At 42.8% G+C, this 18,074-nt stretch overlaps 1 long non-coding RNA gene across 9 annotated transcripts in view; it reads right to left on the bottom strand.

Moving 5' to 3' along the window:
* LOC142436629 (uncharacterized) overlaps window positions 1-18,074 on the bottom strand; it is an 80,214-nt gene that overhangs the window by 27,510 nt on the left and 34,630 nt on the right. For 6 of the 9 annotated variants that reach the window (XR_012782033.1, XR_012782037.1, XR_012782036.1 and 3 more), the window contains exon 3: window positions 1,395-1,540. This is a non-coding gene — a long non-coding RNA (uncharacterized LOC142436629). Of the gene's footprint in view, window positions 1-1,394; window positions 1,541-7,511; window positions 7,728-18,074 lie in introns of all 9 variants that reach the window. The other 3 variants (XR_012782040.1, XR_012782038.1, XR_012782039.1) reach the window with 3 other exon arrangements.

Genomic DNA, 18,074 nt, shown 5'->3' with positions numbered 1-18,074 from the left:
GACATGAAGGGAAGAAGCAGCAACAGAGACATGGTGGCAGCAGAACCAAGAGCCTGAGACAGAGCAGTGGCATTCCCAGACCACAGAACAAGAGAGCTAAGTGCCTTTGGGCAGGAGGTTAGAGGTGAAATAGGGGTACATTTGAGTTCTTATCTGGGGAACTAGATTTGCCAACCCACATAGAGCTAAGTGTGTCTGGTATAAGGCTAAGGTGCAGAGAGAGAATTTATCCGCAGAACTAAGAGAACTTTGTAATTTTTGTACATTTAGGACAGAAGCCAGGGGGTTGCAGGGCCTGACCTCACCTGCAGGTACGGCTGTCAAGATGCTGTCCCAGAGAACTGTACCTTGAGGCACTGATGATGCTAAATTGTGTGTTAGGGTGGAAAAGTGACTTCTTTGTCAAACATAATTTGAGGAGAGCATTTATTGAACTTTAAGAGACAACAAAAGATACGCACACACATCATATGGATAAGGGAGGCCATTAGCAGTTCAAATGCAACTGAGGATTCAGAGTCGAGACCCTAGATAAATAGGACACAGAACAAAAGGCCATGTCACAGATCATGATTGGTGGCAAAGCAATACATCAGATACAGGTGGGACTGCAGCAGCAGGAATGGGACCATAATTGGGACATGCACATTATTAGATAGAAAGACTTAAAAGATTGGTCCAGGGCCTTCAAACTGAGGCAATCAAGGCCAGACTCATAACAATGGCCCCTGTGCTGTCCTCGCTTAGGTGAGCTCCATCAAGGATACATCTAGGCAGGCCCTTGGAGGGGGATGGATGGAGAGGAGTGCAGGCAATCTATTTTGTAAGGCATTTTCCGCAAGGGTAAGATGATCTACATTCTTGGCTAATTATCAAAAGGAATTCAATGGAGGCTTAATCAAACTGGGGAGGCAGCAAATGGACAGAGTTGTCACTGTCATCAGCAATGCAAACCTTAAACCCAACTCAGTGCCACAGAGTGGATTCTGGTTACAGTGACCCTTTAAAGGGAGGTGGAATGGCCCCTTGTGGATTTCGGAGACTATAACTCTTACCAAGATTGGAAACCTTGTTTTTCTCCTCAGGGGTGACTTGTAATTCTGAACTGCTGACCTTGCAGTTAGCAGTCCAATCTGTAACCACTATGCCACCCGCCTTTTGCAAATTGGAGTGCTCACAATTTAAGTTCTAATACAATTATACATGGTTACATTATCAGCAAATTCTATCATTCCGGGAGATGCGCAAATTGCTCGGACCCCGACCAATGGGGCAGCCTGGGTTCTTGTACACTGGTGTTTCCTGGGTTCAGACCCCAGAAAGCTCAGATCCCTCCTGCTTCCCCTCAAACTCCTCTGCCCAGTGCTGACCCCAGGAACCCCAGGGATGCTCACCCTGCTTGGAGTCAGGTGAATGGATTTGGTTCACGACCCAGTCAGAAGTTGAAGTCCTTCCTTGTCATGCTTCAATGTGCAAGACACTAGTACCAGATTTCTAGCTCCCTAGACTGGACTGTATTTCTCTGTGGCAAATCTTTGTTCTGAAACAGAAGAGGAGGCAATGTTGAAAAAGGCATATCACTTTCTTGGCCTGTACTTCTTGCGCTAAATAGTGACCACCCCCACCACCTGGGATCAAAATCCTGCTCAAAGCTGAGGGTTTGCATTAAACAAGGGTCCACTCTATCTTTGCAGAGCAATTTTACTAATTTCCCAAATATCATGATCAACTTTGGATCCACAAAGTGGAAGTACTTAAGGCCTCAAATTTCTCAAGCTCCATTGAAGGTAAATATCTTCTTTTCACCAGCAATCTAACTGAAGAACGGAATATTTTATGAAGAATGTTCTTTAAAAGCCCATAACGGAACCTCAGACCAAAACCCTTGACATATCTGGTGAAAGTGATCAAGCTGAATCACGCTCATATCTGCCACTCCAACTCAGGCTGAGCTTCTCATTAAGTAAAACCTACTCCAATCCCCTTGCATCCTGGGTATTCTTTACAATATCTATTGTGTGAAGAAATCCCTATGGTTGGGTAGCCCATTTATGCACAATAGTGTAGTAACTAGAGAAAGTTTTTGTACAGGTGGACAACAAGAGACAGAGCGACACCAATAGCACATCCTAGAGGTACCTTGGCCAAGATAGAGATATTCTAAACAAGAAAACAAGCCAGGGGAATCCTTATTTGCTACTCTCTTAAGCTCTTGTGTTTACAGATGTCCGATTTTAAAGCCTTTGGGAAAGACTGCAGCTTACAGTCATGGAATGGCAAGGGGTCATGGTAAGAGCCAAGGTGAGGGAAGATGCTTAAAAATGCAAGATGTATCCAGAAAAGAGATGACTGATCAAACCATTTTGTCATCTTGACCTAAATTCTGGATTCCAAGCTTTCTAGGTAATGCTGACTGATGGCAAACAACACACACTGTAGTAGTGGGCTTATTGGCTTGGGTTCAAGGATGTCCCATCCATAGTCTCAGGTGTGAGTGACGATTTGTCCCGTCAAGAGGGGTGTAAATCATTTATCACTCTAGAGGATCCAGCCAGAGCAAGTGATCTATGAGAGTCGAGTGGGTTTCAGGATGTTCAGAAAGTTTACAATCAACTGAATCACAATTCAATTCCATGAGAAACTTCAAGGCTAACTGTAAGACATATTAAAGTTGAAGATTCTGGCAGCTAGACAGGAGAGTATTCACGCAATATGAATAGACGCTTTATTCTTTTTGTCTAAGTTCATGTTATTGGGTGAAACATAACAATAATTGTCAGAGTAACCTTATTAATATTTTCTATGAGACCAGTAATAACCTGTAAACAAGGTCAGATAATGATACTTCAAGAAAACTGTAGAGCAATATTGATAATGGATCTACATGAAAAAGTTCTTGAAAACATTGGGAATAGAGTCAGAAAACACATGAAAATAATTACACATGATAATTAAGTAGAATCTATCCTAGAGTTGATTTAATATAAGAAAATGAGCACTGTAATATATACCAATTAATGTAAAAAAGAATTAATAATCTAAATAGACACAAAACTTACTAAACAAAGTCAAAGACTTTTCATGCTAAGGAAAAATAACTCTACAAATCTAACATAAAACAAATATAGTTCAAAATGTTAATATGCTAATATACATTCCTAAAAAGAAAAAGTCATACTTGAAAAAACATCACCCCACGTCAGAAAAAGGACAACCATAAATGTCCACTTTTACCAGTGATATTAAAAATTGACTGTATGTTCTAACTAGAGCTACCAGGTTCACTTTTTTTTAAGGAAGAGGCTTCCAAAAAGACATAAAAATTCCTTTAATCATAATTTAATTATCACATCCATAAAATATTCACGATATGCCATGAATAGCTAATAAATGCTAAAACATTGTAGGCTACATTTAAACACGCTGAAATAACTCTTGGTACTTAACTCCCTAACTATTAATTGTTAATCAGAAGTGGAAGGGGAAGGTGGGGGGAGAAAGAGGGAACCTATCACAATGATCTACGTATAACTCCCTCCCCAGGGGGATAGACAACAGAAAAGTGGGTGAAGGAAGACATAGGGCAGTGTAAGAGATGAACAAATAATACTTTACAAATTATCAAGGGTTCATGAGGAGGGGGGAATAAAAATGAGAAGCTGACAGCAAGGGCTCAAGTAGAAAGAAAATGCTTTGAGAATGAGTATGCCAACAAATGTACTAATGTGCTTGACACAATGGATGGAGGTGTGGATTATGATAAGAGTTCTACAAGACCCAATAAAGTGATTTAATAAAAAAAGAAATACAGCATGATCAAAATTATAGCATTTATCTTACAGAAAAGGAAGTACAAATGTATTCAGATTAAAACCCTGAAACAGGGAATTTGTTTCCACCCATTCTGTGATGAAAGCATGAATTTAGAGTCCTGTAGTTTTCTGTAGTGTTGAAGGTCCTCATATACTGATGAATTAATAAACTAAACCAAGGCATTCGTGTGCACATATAATATTAGAGTGACTATATAGACACACATATATGTATGTGATACACACACATATATGTATGTGATACACACACATATATCAAGCTGGACAACAGATAGGATTGATGCTCACCCAAAAACTGAAGTTTGGGGACTTGAACACACTGAGCCATGGATGCTCTAGGTAGCATTGGACCCATGGGCTTCAGTTGGACTGGGCTGGGATGTTCTCTTGATGAAAAGCTCTCTCTTATGCATATGTCAGTGTCTATAGTTTTATTTTTCTAGAGAACCCAGCCTAAGGCAGATCCCCATCACATTAGTGTCATATGAGGGCGAAAAGGTGTACCTGACATGCTGCTCTTGGAGAAAAACACATCACAAGGAAAGTGTGAAAAGATAATCAACAATTCCCTGACACTGAGCCAGTCCTATGCTCCTCTAGGTCTGTGGAATTTTGGTGGAAGAAAATCTATTTATAACAAAAATATCAGAGGGGCCAGCCCCAATCCCAACTAAGAGGACAGCTGCCCCTTCCCCCAGAAGAATTTACTTCAGAGGACAACACTGAAGCTACAGCTCAGGGAAAGGGACATGTCTGATCAGAGCACACGGGAGAAAATGAAGGGGGAGGAAGAGAGAGTGGAGCACACATCCTGGCCCACCAAGCTTTGAGGACAATATGCCTGCTCTGAGCAGCCCATGCAAAAAGAAGCACTATGGCTGCCCCGACTATGAGTCATGACATCCCTCACTGACCTATAGCCCTATAGGGGACAACACTGGAGACAGTTTGGGAATTGCATCCGATCTGACCCCACCACACCCAGGCAAAACACTAAGGGTGTTGTGCAACAGAACAGCAAGGGAAGTAGAGCAAGGAAGTCCCAAGAGTACCAAAATTAGACTCGGGGGCCAAAGCGTGGCACCCCATCAGACTCCACAGAAAAGCACTCCTAAAGGTCAACATAGAGACCTCTAACTTTTTACAGGCTTTTCTCTTTTTTCCCTTTTTTTCTTGTTGCTGTTGTTTTGTTTTCTTTTGTCATTTTGTTTTGCTCTTTTGTGTGTATGTGTGCTTGTGTGTGTGTATGTGTGTGTGTGTGTGTGTGTGTGTGTGCATATTATATCTGCACTTCTAACTAGATAATATAGGCCAGATAAACAATCTGGAGGAGAAAGCAACAGGACCCATGGTTGGGGCGGGGAGCATGACATGGGAGAAGGGGAGGTGGGGGAAAGAAAGTGGTGTTAACCAACCCAGGGAAAAGGGAACAATCAATAAGTGATCCAAAATAGTGGGAAACAGAAAGATTTCTCCAAGTCATCTCCCCCAAATATATGTTAGACTTAGGACACTGCTCACAATTAATGGTAAATAATTGTCAAGTTACCTCCCTGAAGGCAATCAGCTGTCAGAGGACTGTCTAGTCCCACCACATATAGGGCCCATCCCTGCTGTTAAGGACAATGGGATACTTCCCCCTAAAGGCTTCAATTTAGACCCTGCAAGGTGGGTTTACAGTACACCTTACTGATAATGATTTCTACAGTGAACCAGAGAACAGGTCAAACCTGCTCAGTGACATCCAAAGTTAGGCTGCCATGCTGAATCTCGGGTCCGCCCATCTTGTCACATGCACACCCTTACTCCCTCCTCTTCCAACAGCATATGAACCCCTACAGCATCCCACTCCCATTACTATATTACCTATAGCACAACACTTTCCTGTGATGGATTTCTTCACCTGTAATTAGGGGGCCTGCACATCCCCAGATGATATAAAAGCCTTGGTTAGCAATAAATATTTCTCTCCCCATGTGGACCACCAAGTGAGGCTGAGGTGAACATGCAACTATGAAATGTGTCTGACTCCATTATTTCAATCCCTCTTCTATCTCTCATGCTCCCTATGACTTTACTATAATCTTTATTTATTATCACTGTACAATTGCACCAACCGACCCGCTGTGATGTGTTAGGGTCTGGCCTTTCCCCTGACACAAAATAAGTGGCAAGGAGGGTGTAAGATGCCTGGTAGGGATTGATCAAGGCAATGTAACTGAGAAGAATTACTGAAACCCTGAAATTACTGAACTACAGACAGAGCATGATAGTGGGACAAGAGGAAAGTAAAAGGAAATAGAGGAAAGAACTAGGAGACAAAGAGCATTTACAGAAGTCTAAATACAAGCATGTGCATATGTAAATATATTTATATTAGGGTGGGGAAATAGATCTAGGTGCATATATTAATAGGTTTAGTATTACGGTATCAGATGGACATTGGGCCTCCATGCAAGTGCTCCCTCAATGCAAGAACACTTTGTTCTATTACCTGGCATTCCACGATGCTCACCTTCCTAAGATGATAGCTGAAGACAACTGTGTGCAAAGAAAATGTGAAGAAAACTGATGGAGCCCAGCTACCAAAAGATATAGCATATGGGATCTTAAAGGGTTGAAGGTAAACAAGTGGCCATCTAGCTTAGAAGCAAGAAAGCCCACATGGAAAAAGCACACAACCTATGGATTGATTACAAGGTGTCGATGGGATCAGTATCGGGCATATTGTGAATGAAGGGGAGTGAAGATTGGGGATCCAAAGCCCGTCTGTCAGCAACTGGACAGCCCCTTACAGAAGGATCATAGGGAAGAGACGAGCCAGTCAGGGTACAGTGTAGAAACAATGAAAATACAACTTTCCCCTACTTCCTAAATGCTCCTCCTCCCCTCCACTATCATGAACCTAATTCTCTTACAAATCCAGCTAGACCAGAGGATGCACACTGGTACAGATAGGAACCTGAAACATAGGGAATCTGGGACAGAAGATGCCTTCAGGACCAGTGGTGAGAGTGGTGCTATCATGAGGGTGAAAGGAAGGTGGGGCAGAAAGGGGGGACCCATTACAAGGATCTACATAAAACCCCCTCCCTGGGGGATGGACAACAGAAAAGTGGGTGAAGGGAGACATCGGACAGTGTAAGGATGAAAAAATAATAATTTATAAATTATCAAGGGTTCATGATGGAGAGGCAGTGAGCAGGGAGGGGGGAAATTGAGGAGCTGATACCAAGGGCTCAAGTAGAAAGCAAATGTTTTGAGGATGATAAGGTAACACATGTACAACTGTGCTTGACACACAATGGATAAATAGATAATAAATAGATAAAGCTATCATGTTAACCTTGAAAAAACACAGAGCTCTTACAAGGCACAATGCACACATAGCCTCTCTGCACCAAAGGTCAACACTCACATTTATAACACGTAAGGAAACTTAGTAGACTCATAGTCACACTTGATATAAGAAATCAGTATAACACTAAGAGCCTTATATTCATGGGGAAACATGACATCATGCTCCTGAGAGGAAAGTACTACACTTGTTTATATAACAAAGTATTCCCATTACTCAGCTCACATACTGCAATAGCATCACTGAGTATGAAACATACACAAATATACATATACACACGCACGCACACATCTTTCCGTTTTTAATGAAAATATTCATACCTACTGAGGCCAGGTTTCTAAAAGTTTCCATCATCCCGTGTCTCTATAGTTTCCTCTCAGAAAGGTCCAGCAATGCCCATTCTTCCTCGGAGAAATTCAGAGCCACCTCCTCAACAGCCACAGTGTCCTAAAACATCCCGTATATTCTGGCTTGGCAAGGTACCATGCATTCCACTATGTGAAAGGATGAAGAAGACAGTCCTGGGGAAACAGAGACTTCACATGGGCATTAGACACAGGGGTCTTGCTCTAAGGATTTCCATCAGGGTTTAGCTAACCCACTTCACCCACTAGATCAGCTGTTCTGAACCTGTGGGTTGCAACTCCTTTGGGGGTTGAACAACCCTCTCAAAGGGTTCTCCCGTTCATAACAGTAGCAAAATTACAGTAATGAAAATAATTTTTTGGTTGGGGGGTGAGCACACATGAGGAACTGTATTAAAGGGTTGCAGCATTAGGAAGGTTGAGAACCACTGCACTAGACACACTCCCTCACTAATTACATGTTATCCCAAGGACTGCATGTTTCTAGCATAATGAGTTTATCTCTGTACAGTTTGTCTGTGACCAACTGCAGCCTTATTTCTATCTAGCTGTTTCAGAATAGAGAACAGTCAGAACACATAAATCAGATGAATGATCAAAAATAAAAGCCTCGATTCCAAATTCATATCCTCTCTTCCATTGGAGGGAGGATTGAAATTAGAATATTTATCAGAACAGGAAGCACAGGGTGAAAGGAAGATGACAACTAGGAAACACTGCAGAATTTGTGCTTCTCCCTGTCGCCCCTCCTTAGCCATTGGAGAGCTGCTGGTATGAACTAACAAAGTAGGGACCCAAAGCCCTGGAGTCATGGTATCCTCTTGGAGAATTCTACGTGATCAAGAGCTGACGTGTTACCTGGTGATAGAGATGATTATTTGGGGAATTATGAAATTTTCTATAGAGTGTCTATGTTACTCGCCTACTTTCCAGTCACTCTGCAGTTGCACGCTTGTGTATTTTGTATTTTCAATGAGATAGGACAAGCTATTGAAAAGGGAAACCGGGCAAGAGTGAAAGGTAACAACAGAATATAGATACCCTCTGTACACTGGTACAGATAGGAACATGGAAACAAGGAATCCAAGGTGGATGATCCATTCAGGTCCAGTGGTGAGAGTGGCGATACCAGGAGGATGGAGGGAGGGTGGGGTGGAAAGAGCGAACTGATTACAAGGATCTACATATAACCTCCTCCCTGGGGGATTGACAACAGAAAAGTGGGTGAAGGGACATTTTGGACAGTATAAGATATGACAAAATAATAATTTATAAGTTATCAAGGGTTCATAAGGGAGGGGGTAGTGGGGAGGGAGGGGCAAAAATGAGGAGCTGATGCCAGGGGCTTAGGTAAAGTGCAAATGCTTTGAGATTGATAATGGAAATGAATGTGCAAATGTGCTTTACACAATTGATGTATGGATTGTGATGAGTTGTAATATAATGATTAAAAAAAGAATATATGCAGATATCTTGAAAATTTTCCCACTGAGACAAAGCTACTGTCATGTAATTATTATGGACTGCTCCCCTCAAAAAATACTGGATACGCACATCAATACACACTAAGCTCATAGGATATACTGACAAAAGAGCACAATATATTCAGTATCATAATAGCATGTCCTTTTTGCTGATTGGGAAAATGTACTTAGGTTCCAATTTTCTTATAAGTTGACTGAACTTCAGTGCATTTCAATGTTAAACTGTTAGGATACTAGGACTTACATACCAGGCTTTGAGATGTTTTTCACATTTTAGATTTTTAAAGATTTTTTCACATTTGCAGATCATGGAAGGACGACTAGCTGAACATGATGACCACTAGCATTCTCTCAGCTGTGGGACTGGCCTCCATGACTTGTCATACTTTTGTTCCCGCATCTTTTCAGGAGAGACCAGTCCCTGGAGAAGGACATGGTGCTTGGTGAGGGAGAGAGAGGCAAAGAAGAGAAAGGCCTTCGCCAACATGGATCGACACAGGGGCTGTCGCAATGGCTCCAACGTGGGAACATGTGAGGATGGTGCAGGACAGGGCAGTGTGTCGCGCTGTTACATAGAGGGCTTTAGGGGCTGGAATGGACACGAAGCCACCTAACAACAACATAGAAAAGGTTGCACTTTATGCTAAGATTTCACAGCATGGCCAACTAGCTATGGCATAAAGTCGCATGAGCTGTCACGGTCACTCCACAATTCTGCTACAACAGTGTAACCTAGTGTCGACCCAATAAGCCTTTCAAAATCTCATCCACAGCAGTGCATCAGGTGCCGGGTTTTAAAGCCTTCCCTTTCCTTCATGATGAACCAAAACCAAATGGACTGCGGTCAAGTACATTTTAACTCATTTTGACCATAAAACAGGGAGTGGAACTGCTCGCTAGTGTTTCCAAGTCTGTAAATCTTCACGGGCCCACGCAGCCTCCTTGGCCTCCCTTGATGGGCCTGGAATGCTGGAGCCACAAAGGGTCTGGCCAGCGGCATCGATTAAACCAGTGAACCACTAGGGCCTCTTTCACACAACATGTTCATGATAAAACACTGCATTTATTCAGCAACCACGATTCTGAGGCAATTTCCAAAAAGATTTGGCCACATTGGCTCATTTAGTCCTCTTGTCACTCACTTTTAAGCAGATGTTGCTCCCAATGGGATAGAGCTGAAGTCACCAACATTACTCACAATTTCAGTATTGCTCAAATGAAAACTTGTTGAACCAGGTCAGCATGCAGGTCCATGTGTGTACAACTAAATGCCTGGCAATTACATTTCTGTTCATATGCCCAGAGCTTTTTATTCTGTCAGTCATCAGTTACAGAGATGATCTGGATCTTCTGTGTAGTACAAAGAGGAGATGAAGAAAACAATCTATTCAATTCAGATAACTGGAACGCATTGTCCTGGAAAAGCCAGGACCCTCAGACAATACTGCTTACCTCAGGGCCGTACAACTGGCTCTTGCATATAAGAAATTATTAGATTGATTGAGCAAATAAAAAACCATTGAGCAAATCAGAACAAAACCAGACCAATGTGTTCTGAGAGGGCACACCATTCCAAAACCAACAGTTCAACCCTGGACACATGAGGTGGCTATGAGTTGAAAACACTCCACAGTAAAAAACAAGAACAAAAGCACAAGGCCAAATGATAATAACTCTTATGAGAAATGCAACAGAGGTGGAGTCTAAGCATTAACACATACATATTTACATTTCGTGAGCTAGTGTAGGGAGAAATAAAATGATCACTTTAGGAAACACTAGCCAGAGAACCCTGGCATGATAAGGAAATTCTAACAACATGGGAAGGTTCTGTGATGAATTTGCAAATGCTCAGTTCGATTTCCGTTTCTCAAACATACAGGCTAAGGAGTCAAAGAGCACCCAGGTCTTCAGGGGCCGGAGAGGGAAGCTCCATGGTCAGCCACTAAATGAAAAGCTCGTTAGCAATAAGCATTCATGGAACTTCCCACACTGGAAAATAAGTGGAGCATGAAGAAGCACCAGCAAGAAAGTAAAACAAAAGAGGCAATAGTTAAAAGAAATGCAAATGAGGACGTTCAGGTTTATGACCAATATGTGAAGAGCTCAAAGTCACCATTCCAGTCTCAGAGATAAAAGCTGACCATGTTGAAGTCAGAGTACGGAGGTCACAGGGCATGTTTTTCTTTCTGGTGTACATTTTTTAAAAAAATTACTGTCATTGAGTCAATTCTGACTCAAAGCATCCCCACAGAGCAGAGTAGAACAGGGCCTGCGCGTTTCTGAAACTGCAACTCTTTAAGGGAGTAGAAAGCCTCATCTTCTACTGTGGACCAGTGAGCGGTTTTGAATGGCTGAACATGTGGGTACCAACCCAACGCATAGCACACTACATCACCATGGGTGCACAGTGTTGTAATAAATTGGAGAAAACTAGATGGTAACTAACAACAAGAAAAGCATCCTTTTAAATGCCTCTAATTAATTACTCTAGTTAGGACCCAGAGCAAACATCTGTCCTCAATACAGAGGGGCGGTGAAAACAGGTACTCTCTCAGCTGATTTCATTGTGAAATCATTCTGTGTACCTGCCTATGGGGCCCTTTTGTTTACAAGTGGTTTTCCTTATCTGCCCTTAGTAGTCTAATCAATTGCATTCATTGAAAACAGTGATTTGAAGGATGTGATGGGATTAACTAATGGGTAGTCCAAAAGAGTTTGTTCCTAGAGGAGAAAATACCAGACCACAGGGTATTAGGAAGAAATGTACTTGCTATGTTTTAAGGATAGTCAAAGCCCAGGTTGAACAAATACATTTTTATAAGGATAAAGGAAGTCAGAAAGGTGTGTCGTCGGGATTTCAATGAAGAAATGCAAAAAGATTGAAATCAATAAAAAAGTAGCATGTTCCAAAATTTCATACCATTGTGTGCTCACTTTCCCTATAAGATCACTAAAGACAAATGGGGGATGAACAACAGAAAAGTGGGTGAAGGGAGACATCGGACACAGTGGATGGATGTATGGATAGTGATAAGAGTTGTCTGAGCCCAACGTAAATGATTAAAAAAAATAGCATGTTCCAAAAAACTCTCCTCCACTAATATATCAGTTCCCAAAACTGTCAACAAAAAATATTCTATTTTTTGCACTTCACAAGAGTCCACAAAAAATGTGAATCAAATTGCATTTAGCCTCAAATAGCTAATAAGGGGTCAAGAACAAGGGTTGGCATTGTCCGCACATAACTCCCTGCCACCACATCTGGTCCAACTCACAGCAGAGCTATCACAGAGCAGAACTCCCTGTAGGACTCCCACGCCTGCACATCTTTAGTGGAGCAGGCAGACTCATCTTCTCTGCACATTTCTGGTGAGTGTGCACAGCTGCCCTTGCAGTCAGCAGCCCAATATTTAACCCACTGGACAAAAGGACTCCTTTGTTCACGTGTCCCACATACAATAAAGTATCATTACAGGAACTCATGAAAGACCTACAGAAAAAGAAAAGCAGCTCCAGAAAGGCCCACCAATTTGTAAGGGAAGCTAATTCCTGACACATCAGGCTACACAGGGCTCTGCCTGCAAGCACTCACACTTCAAGATGCAGGTCCCTAAATGGAGTCCCTGAGTAGTGTGAGCAACAGAGTGCTCAGCTACCAAACAAATGATTAGAGACTGAAGGCAACCTTAGAAGAAATCAACAACTTCTGAAGTTAGCCAATGAAAATCTTACGGAGCATAGTTTTACTCTGAAACCACATACGGTCACCATATGGAACCCAATGGTAGGCAAAATGATTGATATTTAACAAGTATTACTTAATTGAGATACAAGGAGCTCATTGGTAGCCAATCCTTCATGCCATGAATGCACAAGGGGTTTTTGAAAAAGGCCATGGGAAAATGGAATAAAAATAATGGAATTTTTCCATTTGGAAGCTACTGCATATCTTTTCCTAATAGATTATGCTAAACAGTGCAAAATTATGCTAAATAGAATAATGTCATAAATCTTTTTAAATTCCTCAAATATTGTACATCTTTAAAGTATTTAGGATCCCTGTTCATCTTCCATGATAATTCAGAAAGAATACTAAGCTATTTACATATAGCATCTCTCTTAAAGATCTATTAAAGCTGATATTAATTTTATTCTCTATCTATGGTAAAGAGACCAGTTAGGTTACCGTATATATGTACGATACACATAAAAACTTGAGAGCTGAAAATTTACAGAATGACTTTATTTTTCTGGGTCCTGCAAATTTTACAAATTCAACTGTGTGGTTTTTCATGTTATAGTTAGAAACTCAATCTCCTTGTAGTTTTGAATTTTCCTTCTTTGATAGATTGCCAGGTTTCATAGGTTCTGGCATGTGTGTACATACACACATGTGTGTCTTGCTTAGTTTTTTATGTCCCTGAGCATGATAATGGTTACCATGGATAGGTGTTCATGGAAAGGCTGGAAGTTTGTGTCTACTCAGTCTCCAGGGAAGAAAGCCTGGGTGATGCACTTGAGAAACCAGTCACTGAAACCCCTCGGCAACATCCCTGCACTCTGACTCACATGGAGTCCCCAGGAGTTGGTGTGGGTTTGATGGCAGATGCTTGATTTGGTTCATTCCTTTGGGGGAAAAATGAATTCTGGTATCATTTGCTACTCTGCAGGCTGGCAGTTCAACCTCACCAGCACATCTGCAAAAGGAAAATGAGGCTGGTTGCTTCTGTATAGATTTTGTTATCAGATACCTATGGAGGAACACTATGAGTCAGAATTGACTGTGTGGCAGTGAGTTTGTTTTGGGGGGTGGGACAAAGTTTCTAGGTGGCACAAACAGCTTGCACTAGACTGTTCCCCTGAGGCTTGATGGGGGTAAACAGCCCGCATTACTGTGGAAGAACAGGAGATCTGCTTCCACAAACATGATGCTCCAGAAAAACTATGGAACAGTTCTGCTCTATAACACATGACATAGCCATGAGATGGAACTAACTCCATGACACCTAACCAAAGGGGAAATTGAACATGATCACATATTCTTGTCTATGTATACACATGGATATTACATTGAAATTATGACTAAATCAAAAACAAATATAATTCCCATTAAGAATCACCATGTCTGCAATGAATAACATGTCAGTGTGGCCCATCTAAATTAGTCCGTGAAGAAGCCCCACTGCTCCAGTGGTTAAAGGACTGGCAGCTCCATGAAGTGGCCATCTGGTAACGCATGATTATAGCCTAGAAACCCCAACGAGGAGTGGAAGGTGCTGTGACATCACTCACAGAATCCACTGTAGCGCAGTGGACAAAACAAGCCTCTTATCAAGAACGCGTGGATAAAAGGCTAGAACATTCAAGCATTACCATGCAGTGGGGCACAGAGAAAATAACATGCTATCTTACTATATATAACAGTTATATATCTGGAGGTTGCCTTCTATTAGAAATAATCATGACACAAATTTTAAAAGGAGGAGCTATTAGTAGGACTCTGTTCTTGAACAGCAAATGCAAACAAATTGAAGAGCTAACATATGAAAAAAAAGTAAATCAAAAGATTAATCAGGGCCACAGGGAAAAGGATCAAATGCAAAGCTTCACTGGAGCTGGCCGCCAGGAAACAGCTGGCGCTCAATCCATCGGGCCCCAAGCGCACTACTTGAACTCTGGTTTATACAGCAAGAAACCACGAACGGTCGGGAATACTTTTCTCCTCCGATCACAACTGTACACGCTGACTAAGGGGGGTGGAGCAGCTAGGGAACTTCCTGCTGATATCCAACATGGGCATGGGCAGCAGCCCACTAACATTTTGAATCTGGTGGGTCCGGGGACCAATGCAGAAATAGCAAGCTTAAGCAATGGAAATATAGAGGCGAGTGTCAGCAGGTTAGCAAATGAGACTTAGGGTCGTTCAGTCACAGTATGCAGCCATTAGGATGTGGATGTATGTCCACTATTAATGATTTCAAAATAAATCATGTGGGGAGAGGGGGTTGGGGAGGATGGGGACCAACTCAAGCATAAGCTGGAAAATATAGAAGCTAAATTCATCTGGTTAATTAATAAACATCAGGATATTTCAAACGCTTTCTGTATCCAGTAGGATAAATGATGGATTTCAATCTATGTCACTGTGAAAATAAAATAACTGAAATTACCAAAAAGTGCTGACCTTGACCACATGTGCCACTAACTTACATCAATTCTGACTCACAGTGACCCCCGAGGACAGAGTAGAACTGCCCTGTGGATTTTCAAAACTGAAACACTACAGGGGAAGACCTATTATTTCTCCACATTAATATATAAAATGACTTGAAAATAAGTAAGTAAAATAATTGCTGGGTCCTGCAATTCAAAAGGATGTAAAAGGAAACCAAAACTCCCTATTAAAAATATGAGTGGATATTAAATCTGGGCCAGCAAGCTCTAAGAGCCAAGAAGGATCATAAGAGGGTGGCGGCAGGGGGGAAAGTGGCAGTTTAAAGAGAGATGAGCCATCAATGCAACCAATCTCTGAGATGAGGCTTATAGGGGAAACATCCCCCCCTGGGGCTCTTCACACTCCAAGTGGAAAAGTCCAGCATCCGCAGACACAAATCTCAGGAGCTGTATTAGAGATTAAAGTCTTAGCACTCCAGTGAGTAAAGCGCTATAGGATAGATGGCTGTAGATTAAGCCTCCATTGAATTCTTTCTGATCATCAAGCAAGGAAATAGATTAAATTGGCCCAGGGACAGAGGAACTGGGAAGGTGAACACCATTCACTGATCTCCAGGTAATGCAGAGGGTCCTATAGTCAGGAGCCCAAAATGCCTTAGCAGTTGAGCCCTGACTGCCTGGGTCAGAAGGACTTGGAACAATCTTGTAAAATGCTCTATCTGGCAATGAAGGTGGCTCAGTTACAGTCCTGTCCCTGCTTCTGTAGTCCCATTTATAACATGCTGTACTGATGCTCCACCAATCAGAAACGTGTGACCGTTTCCTCTGTTGCAATCTTATTTCATTCGATTCCCGACTTGACTGTTTCCCTGAACTGCACTATGATCTCCATCCGGTGATGGGTCCGTGTCTTTGTATTCTCTTTGTCTCTTTTAATAATTAATAAATGTTCTCCGTAAATTATATTTGAGATTGGAGTTCCTTTTGTAGTCCAAATCAGAGCACAAGCTAGTTTTTGATGGGCAGAAATGGTTAAGAACATGCAGTAGAGTAAAAAGGAGACCGCGTTTTAAATATAGTTTAAAGAGAACATCTATTAAATCTTATGAGACAAAGACAGCACAAGGGCACAAACACATCATCTGAATGAAGGAAGCCACCAACAGGAGGTGGAAATGGCTTCCAAGGTTCACAACTGAGATGTGAGCCAAAGAGGGTGTGGGGGAGGGGCGGGGCAAAGGAAACTCACAAAAGCATGCATCTCAATGGCAGACATTCCATCCTTAGATAGCAGGCTTACAAAATGGGTCCAGGGCCTCCTGACCAATGCAGTCAGGGAAAGGCTAAAAGCAAGTGGCTCCTGACTAGGAGTCCCCTGGACTGTCTCCAGTTTGGTGACCTCCATCAAGGACACACACTCAGGCAAACCTCCAAGAGAAACTGCTTCTCCATGGGCTGCCTGCAGAGGTGAAGCAAAGCCACCCTGCAAAGCCTGAGGGCCAGATTACCTACTACCTTGGTTCCTGGGCAGAAACCACTCAATAGAGGCTCACTCCATGTGGGGCTCTGCAATCTATGCAAGGACCAGATCTGTGCGGGGATTTGGGGCTGTCACTGCTCTGGTACCCCTTTGCAAAGCAGGGTGCTGAGAAGTTAAGCTCTAATACAGACCTCGGTCATCAGTGGGGTGGCCTGATGACTGCAAGGCTGCCTCTCCTTTCAGTAAAGGCCACTCTGGGGTCCCCATGCTCTCATGCCCGCGACCTGACACGAAGGGACAGGCCCCAGGCAACCCCCCCCCCAAAAAAAAAAACAAAAAAACCACGCAATCGCGCCTTTCTGGACGGAGGAACTCTGAGCAGAAAAAGCGGCCAGAGTATTTCCGCGCCCGAAGGCAAAGGCCTGCAACCAATTCAATAAGGATTTAACTGGAAATGTCCCAGGGGGTCGCGGCGACCTGGAACACTGTTGTATGGGGTGCGGGAAGTGTAACGTCCACGGGAACCCGGACACAGCTGGGACTCCAGGCCTGCAGGGGATTCCGCGCCAGGGATCAGCACAGAAACACAGAAACTCACCCACAGAAGCTCTTGGGCCGCACTCTTGGATCCTTCTCACTCAGAGGAAATGGGTTCAGCAGGAAACTATCACCTGGGGAGGGGGTGGGGTGGTCTCTGTGGGAAGGGGCGGGGCCTGGAGGTAATGAGGGTGTCGTGGAGGGAGGTTCCTGGAGGTGAGGCTCAGGGCCTGGCAAGGCAAAGGATTCATTCTTAGTAGTTTCTTCTTAGTCTGGAAGCCCTGCTGAAATCTGAGCACTTTGGGTGGCCCAGCTTGCATTTGAAAAGCGTTTGCATTTGAATCCCAACACCACACAAGTCCAGGCACAAAGACAAACTGAAAGAAAAGTGATGGGTGGAAGGCATGCTTCCCAAGTGAGAATTTCCCCAAGAGACACTCCAGCAGCTAGGGCCACAGAGACACACACTTGACAACATCTGCTGCCATCTGCTCCACCTGACCACATCTCTCCTGCTTTTCACCTGGACGCCTCTGAAACTCAGACACTGATTTCAGGCTCTGCTCCCTGTGTATGATCAGGTGAGCATCAAGATGGGGAATCCCTGAAAATGCCAGTTATCCTGTTGTCTTCTTCTCCTCCCTTGCTCTCTCTCTCTCCCAGCACTGCTTAAGATTTATTTCCCCCCAATCTGTGGGTTCTTATGTTCACATAGGTTTTTATGAAACCTTTCTATGTGAACAAGTGTCTATTTCGACCAAGTTACAGTCAACTAATTGTCCTACACAGAATGTTTCCTTTAATATATTTCATGTGTTGAGGTCTCTCCTTTCTATTTCT

Source organism: Tenrec ecaudatus, unplaced genomic scaffold (assembly GCF_050624435.1).
Source record: "Tenrec ecaudatus isolate mTenEca1 unplaced genomic scaffold, mTenEca1.hap1 Scaffold_501, whole genome shotgun sequence".
Classification (NCBI taxonomy): domain Eukaryota; kingdom Metazoa; phylum Chordata; class Mammalia; order Afrosoricida; family Tenrecidae; genus Tenrec; species Tenrec ecaudatus.
This window is presented reverse-complemented; position numbering and strand designations above follow the sequence as displayed.